Raw genomic sequence first — 15483 nt, 5'->3', positions numbered from 1 at the left:
TCTGTCTGAGGGCCTGAAACACAAAATGGTGGCCACCCATTGTCACCTGTGACATCACTGGAACCTACCAGCACCTTCCAGAACATTCCAGAACCCTGTGACAGTGTGAGGTAGGTTTAGAATGTTGGGAAGGCATCTCCAGGTTGGCAGTTGGCAGTTGGCACCTGACTGGTGAAGAGAGAGGAGCAGAAACCTGAAGGAGGAAGGAGTGAGGCAGCAGGGGTGGAAACTTGTGCCTGGAGTGGGGTCCATAAACCCACCCTTGATACTAGTCCCTACTGACTGAGCCCAGCCTGGAGCCCTGTGTGGGAAAAAGCAAGAAAAACCATCTTAAGGACCTGGACAGCAGGAACAGGCCTTAGAAGTAAAGAAAAGCAAGAATCTGACCTGTTTATTGGTTTCCCTGGAGTCCGACGTCGAGAAGCCTGAGACCTGGAGCCCGAGGTGGAGAAGCGGCGCTGACTGGAAAGCAGACGTCGTACCCGGAGCCGCCAGAGGTCGAGAGAGGGCGCCGACGGAGGTCGTGGAGAGTACCAGAGGTCGAGGAGGAAGACACCTGAGGTCAAGTGAGCGGCGTCGACGGGGGAGTGAAGTCCGCCCTCCGGAGTCGCCGGAGACCGAGGTGAAGCGTGCCGGAGGTCGGGAGTGGAGATCGCACTCCGGAGTCACCGGAACCTGAAGAGAATCGTGCCGGAGGTCGGGAGTGGAGGTCGCACTCCGGAGCCGACGGAAGTCGACATCGAGCCAAGACAGCCCGACGTCATCGAACCGGAGGTCGACATCGAGCCGAGGCCGCCGACATCGAACCGGAGCTGCCCGAAGTCGACATCGAGCCAAGACTGCCCGACGTCATCGAACCGGAGGTCGACATCGAGCCGAGGACGCCGACATCGAACCGGAGCCGCCTATCGACGTCGTCAAGAACTGACATTGTGCCGAGGCCGCCGACATCGAACCGGAACCGCCTCACGGCGTCGACACGACTCCAGCGGCGTCGGAGCTTCATAAAAAGGGCAGTAAGTGGAATAGAGGGCGCCTAAGGCCCTGTGGAGCCCTGAGAGACTAACCTAGGGTGCTGGAACCAGCTTGATTGTGCCAGGGGTGAGCTGAGACTAATACAGAGGGGTTGTGTAGTGTGGGAGAGCCAGATCTCTAGATTCCCCCTTTATCTACCTCAGTTTAGGCCTCAGCCTTGTCCAAGCCAGGGAGTATACCCCTCAGGCCATCCAAACCTTTACAAGCTGGGATTGGGTCGAATCATCCCATAGTACCTCAGGAATGTGAACTGATTTACAAGTGTCACTGTTGGCTTTTATTATTTATTGAGAGCACTGTATTTATTTTATTTATCCTATTTATTGCCTCACAGTATTTATTGTTTCACAATATTTATTGTCGTACAGTATTTATTGCCTCCTAATATTTAATTGCCTGTAATGTAATGCACTTATATTTATGCCTTGATTATTTATGATCTACCTTATTTATTGAATCGTTAAGACAGTATTTATTTGACGTACCCTTCCACAGAAAAAGCCTTGTGTACTGTGATTGTCTTATTATTTATTTAATCAGCAACTAAGAGAAAAGAAGATAAAGAGATATATTTTCAGTATAATTTTTAAGGTGTAGTGTCGTTTTTGGAACGGATGCACGCATGGTTATTGTGTGGGTATAACGTATGCTTAACACGGTGCCTGACCCCTGACCACTCGAGCCAAGCTACCACTGTGTATGTCTGGAAAAATCCCGTTACCACCACCCTTTCCGGTGTGGGAGTGGGGTTTTTCTAACATAATTGGTGTTCAGCGGCGGGATTGAGCTGTGCCTACGCATACTCGACAATAACTGTGGGTAGTCCATAGGCCTACACCTGGAGTTTTCTCAAAGCGGCCTTCCTATTTGTGAGTTTTTGTTTTTTCCAAATTTACTCTGGTGGTGGGAGGAGGTATTATTAAAGGTACCCCCCTGCATTGCTTCTGTAAAAACCTGTCTTCTGTTCTGAGTGGGCAAAATGGAGTTTGTGCTAGAAGACCTGGAAACCTATACTGTGGCCCAACTCAGGGAGTTTTGTCAGCGGGAGGGGGTGTATTGTCCCCCAGGAGCAAAGAAGGGTGCACGCCAAACCAGCTTAAGGGCTTGGGGGGAGGCACGACGAGAAAGCAAGGCTGAGCAGGAAGACAGGGATGGAGTGCCTGACAGCGAGGGGGCTGGGATGTACCAACCTGAGGTGGGGAACCTAGTAGCGGGGCCCAGAACCATTTCCAGGAAGGGCAGCAGTGCCTCTAGCGGTGGCTTGTCTGAAGTGGAGTTAACAGACCGGAGGGAGAAAAGACAGCTCACATGGGACTTAGCAAGGCTGGAGAAAGAGAAGGAGGAACAGAGGATGGCTCATGAGCTAAGGCTGAAAGAGATAGATCTTCAGATCCTACGAGTCGGGGCACACACTGTTCCTAATGGTGGCAGCAAAGACCAAGAAAGAGAGTTCACTAGGGAACCCAAACCCTACCTGCCAAAGGACATAGTAGCTAGCTATGGAGTGGGCGACGATATTGCCAAGTGGCTAGCGGCCTATGAGGTCTCGTTAAGGGCCCATGGGGTTCCAGAGAAGTACTGGGGAGGGGGATTGTACAGGTACATGCCTCCAGCTGGTAGGGATGCTTTATTGGCCCTAGAGGAGGATGAGCAGACCCACTACCCCACCATGAAGGTGGCGCTCATAAGAAAGTTTGGACTAACACCCGAAAAGTACAGACAGAAGTTCTGGGGTAGTCACAAACTGGGCACACAGAATTGGGTGGACTTCCTGGACTATGCAAAGAAGGCACTAGAGGGTTGGATTCAGGGCAGTGAAGTGAGGAACTACGAGGGGTTGTTTGATTTAGTACTAAAGGAACATCTGCTCGAAAAATGTTTCCCTGAACTGCGTCAACACCTGGTGGATAGCAAGCTGACCAATCCCCGGAAGCTTGCTGAGGAGGCGGACATTTGGGCTAGTACCCGGGTGTCCACAAGGGGGACTGGAGGGGATACTCAAAAGGCCGGACAGGGCGCCCCCCAGAAGAAAGAGGGAGGGGAAAAGAAAAAGGAGTTCTCTAAAGGGCCCCAAAATAACTTCCAAGGGAAGGGAACAGGATTCACCCCTAGGGCTAACCCACCCAGAAACCCTAATCCTGGCCAGAGTCAGCAGCCAAGGGTTGTCCATTGCTACGAGTGCGGTGGCGTTGGACACTACAAGGGAGATGCGAAGTGCCCGAAACGACCACCCCCTCCCATTGGAGGAAAGACCCCCGGAGTAGCTAGTGTAGTGCTCGGGGAGGAGATGCCTTTAATTAAGGGAAGGGAGTGGGCGGGTGTCACTTTAGTGTCCCTGGGAGAACGGGAGATGGTTTCTAAGATCCAGGTGCCCGCAAATACCGTAAAGTATGGGCAGTGGGTCACCATCAACGGCCAAAGAGGGGAGGCTCTGAGAGACACAGGAGCCAGTATGACTATGGTACGTAGCCAACTGGTGTCTCCAGAGCAGGTAATTCCCGATGTACTCCACCCAGCCGCGATGGCTGACGGCAGAACAGGCCACTATCCGGTGGCCGAGGTTCCCTTTGAATGGGGGGGGGTTGCAGGTTCACTTCGAGTTGCCGTAAGCCCTGCCGTACCAGTTGATTGTCTGCTGGGGAATGACATGGAGCACAATGCGTGGAAGGAGGTGGAATACCGGACTCATACTGAGATGCTGGGTACACCTGACTGGGCCTGTGTGAGCACAAGGTCCGCGACTACCCGGAGAGGGAGTTCGTTTCGGCTGGAGCCTGGAACAAAGGCCCAGCCAGCTGCCAGTCAAGGGAAGAACCGAGGACAGGAGGAGCCTGCCTCGGCGTCCGCACCTCGTAAGACGGATAGGCCACCGGAGGTGGTGGACCAGGAGTCTGCGGTGGGGGATGTTACCAAACTGGAGGACCTACCTATCCCGGCCGAGTGGCACGTGGAGGGAGGCCCGTCCAGGGAGGAATTCTGCCAGGGCCAGAGGGAGTGCCCTACCCTTGAGGGGCTGAGGCGTCAGGCCGCAGCCCAGGCAGCAGGGAACGTTGAAGGGAACTACAGTGTTTACTGGGAGGATGGCCTCCTCTACAGTGAACCCAAGGCACCCCTACATGGATCGTCACGAGCCTTGGTAGTCCCTCAACGTTATCGAGCCTTCCTTCTGGAGTTGGCTCACGAGATCCCCTTGGCAGGACACCTGGGGCAAGACAAGACCTTCGCCCGTCTTGTCCCCCACTTTTATTGGCCTCAAATGAAAGTGTCGTCCGATACCTACTGCCGGACATGTGTGTCTTGCCAAGCCAGTGGGAAAACAGGGGTGAAGCTGAAAGCTCCCCTGGAACCACTTCCTGTCGTTAGCACCCCCTTTGAAAGGGTGGGCATCGACATTGTGGGTCCGTTAGATCCGCCAACGTCAGCTGGTCACAGGTTTATCCTGGTTCTGGTGGATCATGCCACACGGTACCCAGAGGCAATACCTCTGAGGACCATAACAGCACCTGTTGTGGCTAGGGCCCTGATGGGAATCTTTACCCGAGTGGGTTTTCCCAAGGAAGTTGTGTCCGACAGGGGGACCAACTTCATGTCAGCGTACATGCGGGCCATGTGGAAGGAGTGTGGAGTGACCTACCGGTTCACAACTCCTTACCACCCCCAGACCAATGGTCTGGTGGAGAGGTTTAACAAAACCTTGAAAGGCATGATTAGAAGTCTGCCTGAAAGCCTGCGGAGGAAATGGGACGTCCTCCTACCCTGTCTACTCTTTTCTTACAGGGAAGTGCCACAGAAGGGAGTGGGCTTCAGCCCCTTCGAGCTTTTGTATGGGCTCCCTGTACGTGGACCTCTCAACCTGGTGAGAGACGGATGGGGAAGAACTCCCAGGAAGCTTCCCCAGGACGTGGTGAGCTACACATGCTGGCCTTCCGGAGCCAAATGGCTAAGTTGTGGAAGCAAGCTTCTGACAACTTGGAGGCCAGCCAAGCAGTAATGAAGGCGTGGTATGACCACAACGCTCACCCGGTGGAGTTGGAGCCTGGCCAGAAGGTGTGGGTGATCGAACCGGGAGAGCTTAGCGCCCTCCAGGATCGCTGGTCAGGACCCTTTGAGGTGTTGGAGAAGAAGGGTAAGGCTACCTACTTGGTGGATCTTAAAATCCCTCGTCAGCCCCTACGGGTGCTGCATGCCAACTGCCTCAAACCCCACCACGAGAGGCCCGAAGTCATTTTGATGATGGTGACTGACGGAGCAGAGGACGCGGAAAGCGAGCCTCTCCCCGATTTGTTTGCGTCTCAAGAAAAGGATGGGTCGGTGGAGGGAGTGATTCTCTCCCCATCTCTAACTCCTGAACAGCAGGAGGACTGGCGCCAGGTCCTGGGGCAGTACTCTTCGTTGTTCTCCCTTGTTCCGGGTAGGACTCACCTGTGCGTCCATGATGTGGACACAGGAGACAGCCCACCTGTGAAGTCCAAGATCTACCGGATGTCAGACAAGGTGAAGGCCAGCATTAACAGTGAAGTCACTAAGATGCTGGAGCTAGGAGTGATCGAACCTTCTAGCAGCCCCTGGTCCAGTCCGGTGGTGTTAGTACCCAAAGCCGCACCACCGGGTGGCCAACCGGAACTGAGGTTCTGTGTGGACTACCGGGGACTGAATTCAGTAACCAAAACTGATGCTCATCCGATCCCTAGGGCGGATGAATTGATTGACCGGCTGGGAGCTGCCCAATATCTGAGTACCTTTGACCTTACTTCTGGGTACTGGCAGATCTCTTTGACTGATGGAGCAAGGGAAAGGTCAGCCTTCTCCACGCCCAATGGCCACTACCAGTTCTGTGTGATGCCCTTTGGGCTCAAGAACGCACCTGCCACGTTTCAGCGCCTGGTAAACCAGATCCTCACCGGAATGGAGAGTTTCTCTGCTGCTTATCTGGATGACATAGCCGTCTTCAGTAACAGCTGGGAGGATCACTTGCGTCACCTGCAAGCTGTTCTCCAGGCCCTGAGACAAGCTGGATTGACGATCAAGGCCAGCAAGTGCCAGATCGGGCAGGGGTCGGTAGTGTACCTTGGACACTTGGTGGGTAGGGGAGCGGTGCAACCCCTCCAGGCGAAGATCGAGGCCATCATGGCCTGGGAACCCCCCAAGACACAGACTGAGGTCCGAGCTTTTCTGGGCCTCACGGGATACTACCGCCGCTTCGTGAAGGGATACGGTACCATCGTAGCCCCCCTCACGGAGCTTACGTCCAAGAAACAACCTCGACGGGTAGTCTGGACGGAGGCTTGTCAGCAGGCCTTCGTGAAGCTGAAGCAAGCCATGTGCGAGGCCCCGGTCTTAAGGGCCCCAGACTTTTCCAAGGAGTTCATTGTCCAGACAGATGCATCAGAACATGGCATTGGGGCAGTGTTATCGCAACTCAATGAAGAGGGTCTGGATCAACCCGTGGTCTTCCTATCCCGGAGACTACTTCCCAGGGAACAGAAGTGGAGTGCAATAGAGCGTGAAGCCTTTGCAGTGGTATGGGCTCTGAAGAAGTTGCGGCCATACCTGTTTGGCTCGCACTTCCTGGTTCAGACCGACCACAGACCCCTTCGTTGGCTGATGCAGATGAAGGGGGAGAATCCCAAGTTGTTGAGGTGGTCTATCTCCCTACAGGGAATGGACTTTCGGGTGGAACATCGGCCTGGAGTGGACCACGCCAATGCAGACGGTCTCTCAAGGTATTTCCGCCTTAGTGATGAGAACTCCCAAGGGGTTGGGTAGCTCTCCCCACTTTCAGCTGGGGGGGACGCGTGTTAGACCTGTCAGCCCTTTGGGTGGTCCCTCCTCATCATTATTTATTTTGTCCCACTTTTGCCTCAAACCCTGTTAGAATTTTTCCTTTTTGGGAACCACCAGACTTTTTAGTGTTGATGCAGATTCAGGAAGCCATTTTATCTACCCCTGGAACTTCTGTCTGAGGGCCTGAAACACAAAATGGTGGCCACCCATTGTCACCTGTGACATCACTGGAACCTACCAGCACCTTCCAGAACATTCCAGAACCCTGTGACAGTGTGAGGCAGGTTTAGAATGTTGGGAAGGCATCTCCAGGTTGGCAGTTGGAGTTGGCAGTTGGCACCTGACTGGTGAAGAGAGAGGAGCAGAAACCTGAAGGAGGAAGGAGTGAGGCAGCAGGGGTGGAAACTTGTGCCTGGAGTGGGGTCCATAAACCCACCCTTGATACTAGTCCCTACTGACTGAGCCCAGCCTGGAGCCCTGTGTGGGAAAAAGCAAGAAAAACCATCTTAAGGACCTGGACAGCAGGAACAGGCCTTAGAAGTAAAGAAAAGCAAGAATCTGACCTGTTTATTGGTTTCCCTGGAGTCCGACGTCGAGAAGCCTGAGACCTGGAGCCCGAGGTGGAGAAGCGGCGCTGACTGGAAAGCAGACGTCGTACCCGGAGCCGCCAGAGGTCGAGAGAGGGCGCCGACGGAGGTCGTGGAGAGTACCAGAGGTCGAGGAGGAAGACATCTGAGGTCAAGTGAGCGGCGTCGACGGGGGAGTGAAGTCCGCCCTCCGGAGTCGCCGGAGACCGAGGTGAAGCATGCCGGAGGTCGGGAGTGGAGATCGCACTCCGGAGTCGCCGGAACCTGAAGAGAATCGTGCCGGAGGTCGGGAGTGGAGGTCGCACTCCGGAGCCGACGGAAGTCGATATCGAGCCAAGACAGCCCGACGTCATCGAACCGGAGGTCGACATCGAGCCGAGGCCGCCGACATCGAACCGGAGCTGCCCGAAGTCGACATCGAGCCAAGACTGCCCGACGTCATCGAACCGGAGGTCGACATCGAGCCGAGGCCGCCGACATCGAACCGGAGCCGCCTATCGACGTCGTCAAGAACTGACATTGTGCCGAGGCCGCCGACATCGAACCGGAACCGCCTCACGGCGTCGACACGACTCCAGCGGTGTCGGAGCTTCATAAAAAGGGCAGTAAGTGGAATAGAGGGCGCCTAAGGCCCTGTGGAGCCCTGAGAGACTAACCTAGGGTGCTGGAACCAGCTTGATTGTGCCAGGGGTGAGCTGAGACTAATACAGAGGGGTTGTGTAGTGTGGGAGAGCCAGATCTCTAGATTCCCCCTTGATCTACCTCAGTTTAGGCCTCAGCCTTGTCCAAGCCAGGGAGTATACCCCTCAGGCCATCCAAACCTTTACAAGCTGGGATTGGGTCAAATCATCCCATAGTACCTCAGGAATGTGAACTGATTTACAAGTGTCACTGTTGGCTTTTATTATTTATTGAGAGCACTGTATTTATTGTATTTATCCTATTTATTGCCTCACAGTATTTATTGTTTCACAATATTTATTGTCGTACAGTATTTATTGCCTCCTAATATTTAATTGCCTGTAATGTAATGCACTTATATTTATGCCTTGATTATTTATGATCTACCTTATTTATTGAATCGTTAAGACAGTATTTATTTGACGTACCCTTCCACAGAAAAAGCCTTGTGTACTGTGATTGTCTTATTATTTATTTAATCAGCAACTAAGAGAAAAGAAGATAAAGAGATATATTTTCAGTATAATTTTTAAGGTGTAGTGTCGTTTTTGGAACGGATGCACGCATGCTTATTGTGTGGGTATAACGTATGCTTAACACGGTGCCTGACCCCTGACCACTTGAGCCAAGCTACCACTGTGTATGTCTGGAAAAATCCCGTTACCACCACCCTTTCCGGTGTGGGAGTGGGGTTTTTCTAACAATCCCTGAATACCTCAAAGAATGCCGGATCTCAGCTTTCCGGTATTCTCACGGAAGCAACCAATCTTCGTGTCTGCCCTTCCTTAATTCTTAGGTTTCTTTCTCCCCAGTGATTGTCTGTGAAGGGAGGTGAGTGGTGTGTGCAGCTCCTTGCACCCACATTACTATGTGAACAAAGCCTCAGTTACAGACATGCCCAAAAGGCAGGCAGTTGTATCAAAACATGCTTCCTTGCACATTAGCTCTACTGAACATAGCTTCCTAAACAGCAGAATGGAAGCTTTTATTTTTGATGCATTTCTACTTCTTTTGTTGTCGCCACTAATGTCAATTTATTTATAAAATAATGTGCATACTCTAAAGGATAAGTACGGTCATGTCTACCATGCAATTAGGCCTCATTTGTATGTAACATGCATGTCCCCAAAAAAGCCCTGCACTTACGTCAAGCTGAGGTCATAGAAATTAAAAATAAGAATCAATGTATTTATTCATGTATTTAGCTTGGAGTCACCTCAAAGCTGAGAGGGGACAGAAGTAGACAGAAGGATAACTCTTGAGGAGCAACAGAATGAACAGCCAAGATATAGGACTAAATTCCTGTGATCACAGTATATACAATGAAAAAGCCATGTTCATGATGAGAATGGTCATGTGTCATCAGCTGTGTGACTAAGTGTCAGGTCCAGTTGTAGGCGTCTGCCAGGCGTGATGTGTTCTTAGGTTCCAAGTGAAGTGTAAAAAAAGACTGTGAGACACTATTGTGCTATTAGTCAAAGGGAGTGGGGTTACAGGGGACGTCTTTGTTGGTTCCTAAGTTTCTAAAGTGCTTTTCGCAGAGAAATAATTGTGTGCATGAAGCAATTTACCCCCAAATGCTTTCGTAATCTGGCTCACTATTGTCTTGTTACTTACCGGTAATATTCATTACCCTGATTAGGGTCCTCCCCGTCCCAGTCCTTACAACGTGAGGCAGTCCTGCCTCCACCCAGCCAATCACAACGCCAGTATTCAAAAGCTTACATAAGCCCCTCCCAACTACCGCCATGCCTGTTCTCAACAAGACTCCGACACAAACACAGCGGTAGAGCGGGAAGATAGAGGACTGGGACGGGGAGGACTCTTATCGGGGTAATGAAGATTACCGGTAAGTAACAAGACATTACCCCCTCATGGGTCCTCCCCGTCCCAGTCCTTACAACGTGAGGAACTCACAAGCATAGAACCAATAAAAAACACAGGACACCAGGGATCCATGCAAAGAACAAATCTTTAAAGATCAATGAACAGCCGAGCCCAAGACGCCAACAGAAAAACAGCCAGCAGAGGCATGTAAAACACCAAGCCAATAATGCAGCACAAATACGTGAAGGGACAGCCAGGTGGCCGCCCAACAAACTCCTGGATAGAAACCCCTGCCGTCCCAGCCCAGGAAGCAGACACAGAACACGTCAAACGACCCAGCACCAGAGACGGAGGAGGCAGAACCAAAGGACTGAAAAGGCAGGCAGACCGCCAAACGCACCCACCGACCAACCGTAGAATCGGAAACCCACATCCCCCGAGTCACACACCCACACACCCACAGGAGACAAACAGGGCAGGAGAAAACTGAAAACTCCAGGGAACGATGGAGGGAAAATTGGAGAGTCCAGCGAACAACCAAGGAAGGGGGAACAAGGAACCCCCCAGCAGGCAAACCAGGAAGAAACACCTCCAGCTGCCAAAGGAAACGGGGAAGAAACCACAGGCAGAAAGACTGGAACAAGCCACAAAAAAACCCAATCTGGCAGGAACTTCCAATAGGGAAAGGAAACGAGCAATGCACCCAACCGACGAGCAGAGGAGAGGGCCAGCAAAAAAAAACACCATAGCGGACAACCATAACAAGTCCGCCACCAGCAAGGGCTTAAAAGGGGCAACAGCAGACCCCCACAAAGCTGCATGCAAAACCCAAGAAGGCACGAGCAATGGAGAGACCGGCAGACAAAGCCGAAAGCTCTGAAGAAGCCGACTCACCAAAGGGGCAAAAACCACCAAGGAGGCCCCATGACCCCGACAAGCACGAACCGCCGCCCACTGAGGAGACAAAGCGGAAGGGACAAGGCTCCTTAAAAAAAAACATCCCTGAGAAAATCCAACACAGAAGCAAGATCCCCCAGCACAGGATCTACCCAATGGGATGAACACCAAGAGACAAAAGAACCCCAACGACGACCATAGCACCCAAGGGTCGAAGGCCGACGTGACAACCGGATGTCACTAGCCACCACAGAGGAACAGCCCAAAGACGCCGACGACAGCCTCACAAGAGCCAGGCCGTCAGAAGCAAGCGACCAAGACAGGGCAAAAACCAGCTGCGGACCCAAAAGCAGAGCTGGAGTCAAGGGAGGCCGGCCAAACCCGTCCCCCTCCAGTAGCAGCAGGAGCGGAAACCAAAGACAGCGAGGCCAATGATACAGACACCTACACACACCCCTCACATCCCCCGATTAATCGGAAGGAGAAAATAGGAGGGAAGGCACACAGAAAGCCCGAAGGCCAAGGAAATGCGCAGGGGCCATGCACATCCACATCCACACCAAATCGAAACAAACAAAGAAAATGCGCCGCCGAAGCGAGCACCAGATGGCACAAAACAGACCGCACCAACGCCCCCCACCACCACCCTCAGCGCCTGGATCTCAATCAGCACCGAAGACACCATCCGCACGATGAACTCCATCCACTCCGGATCTCCGACCGACCTCTGCCCTCACCACGTCTTCAACAAGGCCGACGCCGTCATCGCACCCCACCTGCGGGACATCATCAACACCTCCTTCGACACCGCCACCTTCCCTGAGAGCTGGAAGCACGCCGAACTCAGCGCTCTACTAAAGAAACCAACAGCGGACCCCACCGAACTCAAAAACTACCGCCCCATCTCGCTCTTCCCGTTTCCAGCCAAAGTCATCGAGAAGACAGTCAACAAGCAACTGGCCGCCTTCCTCGAAACGAATGGTTCCCTTGACCCCTCACAGTCGGGCTTCAGGGCCAACCACAGCACCGAGACTGCCCTCATCGCTGCCACCGATGACATCCGAGCCCTGCTCGACAACGGAGAAACAGCGGCCCTCATCCTCTTAGACCTCTCCGCGGCATTCGACACTGTTTGCCACCGCACCCTAGTGCAGCGCCTCAGCAACATTGGAATCCAGGAGAAGGCACTGGAGTGGATCATCTCCTTCCTCGCTGGAAGGACACAGAGAGTCCGCCTACCCCCATTCAGGTCAGAAGCCACCGAAGTCATCTGCGGCGTTCCTCAGGGCTCCTCGCTCAGCCCCACCCTCTTCAATGTCTATATGAGCCCCCTTGCAGCCATCGCACGCCAACACAACCTCAACATCATCTCTTACGCCGACGACACCCAGCTGATCCTCTCCCTCACCAACGACCCCGCCACCGCCAGAGCCAACCTACACGAAGGGCTGAAAGACGCAGCCGAGTGGATGATGACCAGCAGCCTGAAACTGAACTCAGACAAGACGGAATTCCTCATCCTGGGCTTCTCACCCTCCGCCTGGGATGACTCCTGGTGGCCCCCCGCCCTGGGCACCGCACCCAAACCGACAGACCACGCACGCAACCTGGGCTTCATCCTGGACACCTCCCTCTCCATGACCAGACAAGTCAACGCCGTCTCCTCGTCTTGTTTCAACATCCTGCGCATGCTACGTAAGATCTTCCGGTGGATCCCCACCGAGACCAGGAAGACGGTCACCCAGGCCCTCGTCACCAGCCGCCTGGACTACGGCAATGCCCTCTACGCCGGAACAACCGCCAAGCTCCAGAAAAGACTCCAGCGAATCCAGAACGCCTCAGCGAGACTCATCCTCGACCACCCCCGACACAGCCACATCTCCGGACACCTGAGAGACCTGCACTGGCTCCCGGTCAACAAGAGAATCACCTTCCGCCTCCTCACCCACGCACACAAAGCCCTTCACAACCAAGGCCCGAGTTACCTCAACAGCCGCCTCAACTTCTACGCTCCCACAGGCCAGCACCAATCAACCAGCCACGCCCTCGCCGCCGTCCCCCGCATCCGAAGAGCCACAACAGGAGGAAGGTCCTTCTCCCACCTGGCCGCCAAGACCTGGAACTCCCTCCCGACCCACCTCCGCCTGACCCAAGACCACCTCGCCTTCAGGAGGCAGCTCAAGACCTGGCTGTTCGAGCAGTAGCGGACCCCCCCCAAGCGCCTTGAGACCCTCCGGGTGAGTAGTGCGCGATATAAATGTCTTTGATTGATTGATTGATTGAACAGAGGACGGGAGGAAACGGCCCAAGCTGCATCTACGAACGAAAACGCAGACGTACCCGAACAGAAACTCAAAGCCAACAGAGGAGACACTGTCCAGAGAGAGCTGTGGGAGCCAGTGCCACCAGAGGCAAAAGACATACCAAGGAGCCATAGCCACGCGGGAACAAAACACGGAAGCCAGCAGGAACAGAGACATGCAACTGTTCCCCCCCAAGAAGGCCCAAGCAACAATAAACCACCTGAATGCCAGCATGAATCAACAGACTCGTCGGCCACCAAGGACCCCAACATGGCCAACAACCCCAAGGACAGGCGTCCGAGTAGAGAAGGGAGCTGAACACGCACCTCATACACCAGGTTGGGACAGCAAAGCCACCAGGCCAAAGCAGGAACCAGAACAGGGGAGAGAGGAACCAGAGCCAAGCAACCTGCATGGAAAAGGACCCAAGGAGTCAAGCAGAAGAAACACCAAGGACAGGAGGAGCAGGCAAGCCCAAGGAACCACAGCCATGGAGGCAGCCACCACCCCCCAGACCCGCAATCAACCCCAAACCGGGGCAGAAGGGCGACCCAGCAGGACCCGTAAAAGAGTCAACAGGGAAGAGAACTGAGCAGGAGGGAGAAAGCAGTCCCCTGCAATGCGACGAACAGGCATCGAGAAACCAAAGGCCCAGAAGAAGAACCAGATGAGAAATGGCCAAAATCAACATGAACCCCAGAACCAGAAACCGGAACAAGGCCATCAACGCCACCATCTCCAGAATAGCCACAAAGAGGGTAGAAGCAGAAACCGGACAAAATCCACGTAGGAAAAAACCTACAGCACCTGGCCATCCCAGGACGGTCTCCCATCCAGGTACAGACCAGGCCGGGCCCTGTACAACTTCCAAGAACAGAAGAACAGGTGCTTGCAGGGTGGAATAGCCATTCAGCAAAAAGCCGCACAGCAGGAGCCAGCACCGGGGAACAACCTGGGGAGCAGGAGAGAGGCCAAAAGGCAACACACGAAAACAACTAAAGGAACCCATCCACAGCAAAACGCAGGAACCGCGGACCAGCTGGATGGATGGAACGTGAAAAACAGGCAACTCCCAGATCCAGGGAAGCCAAAAAAAACACCCACCAGGAAACGGGGAACGACAGACCGCAAGGGGAACAACTGCCCAGCGGCACCAATCCGTACAAAGCCCTGGGACATAGATCCATGCTGAAAGGAACCAACGGGCACCAGGAACAGAGAGGAAGAGGAACCCAGGCCCCGCTCTGCCACCGGAACCAGCACAATCGTGCCCAGAGACAAAAACAGGCCGACGCCCAAATTAGAAGGAAAAACATAACACGGGCCAAAGGACAACGGAGCAACCGTGAAAACAGAAAGGGGAACGGCCCGGGAAAGGAATCCGGCAACCAAGAGCGAAGACCGACAGGACCCAGCAGTCAGAAAGCAGACCAGACCAACAAGCCAGGAACAACGGACCGAGCCCCCAAAACCGCAACAACAACAGTAACGGAGACAGTGAACTCACTACCAGACGAACACCAGGAGTGGAACACAGACCCAAAGAAGAAGAGACGCAATCGCAACCACCAGGTCACGGAGACCCCTCCAGGGCACAACACCCAAAGCCCCGGGCGAGCAACACCTAGGGGCAGCCGTGACGCATCAGAGACCGGGAACCAAACGGAACACAGCCCCCCCCCCCACCCGACCAGAAAAGGGCCGAGAGGAAGACAGAGCACCACCACACAGACTGCCAGAAGAGGGAGCCAAAAAGCCAAGGAGCCACAGAAAAACAGACAATGGACCAGGGCGCCAGTGCTACGACAGCCAAGGAGAAGACTCAACCCACAGAGCCAAGAGAGGAAGGAGGGTCCCCCAGAACCCGTAAACAGCCAAACAACTCCACACAACCCATGAAAAAGACCAGCAAAGCACAGGCCGTACAAGAGCCAGTACGCACCCCAAAAGGAAAAGCAGCACATGGGAAGGCAGGAAAGTCTCAGACAAAGTCCGCCAAGCGAAACCGCTAACCCAGAAAACGTGGAAGACCCTGCGTAACTGCCGTAAGCCATGCATCAGTCAGGATATCCAACAGGACATCATGGAAGGGCAGGTCAACCACCACAGAGGAACCATACTGTGCGGAAAAACCCCACAACTGCCAGAGATTTAGGGCCAAAACCCAGCATCACCTGAATAAACACCAGCACAACAGAAAAAAAAACCATGCCCGGGATGTACCATTCCAAAGACGAATCGTCCAGGTCTCCAACATCATCCTCAGGACAACGCACCGCAGGCCCCGGCAGCGCAGACTGGATAGCCGAAATGATCAACTGTGTAAAAGCAGAGAATGAAACATTACCACCTCAGGGCAATATGACAGC

This window comes from Triturus cristatus, chromosome 8, assembly GCF_964204655.1.
Source record: "Triturus cristatus chromosome 8, aTriCri1.1, whole genome shotgun sequence".
Classification (NCBI taxonomy): Eukaryota; Metazoa; Chordata; class Amphibia; order Caudata; family Salamandridae; genus Triturus; species Triturus cristatus.
The sequence above is the reverse complement of the archived record's forward strand: the minus strand, read 5'-3'. Positions refer to the sequence as shown.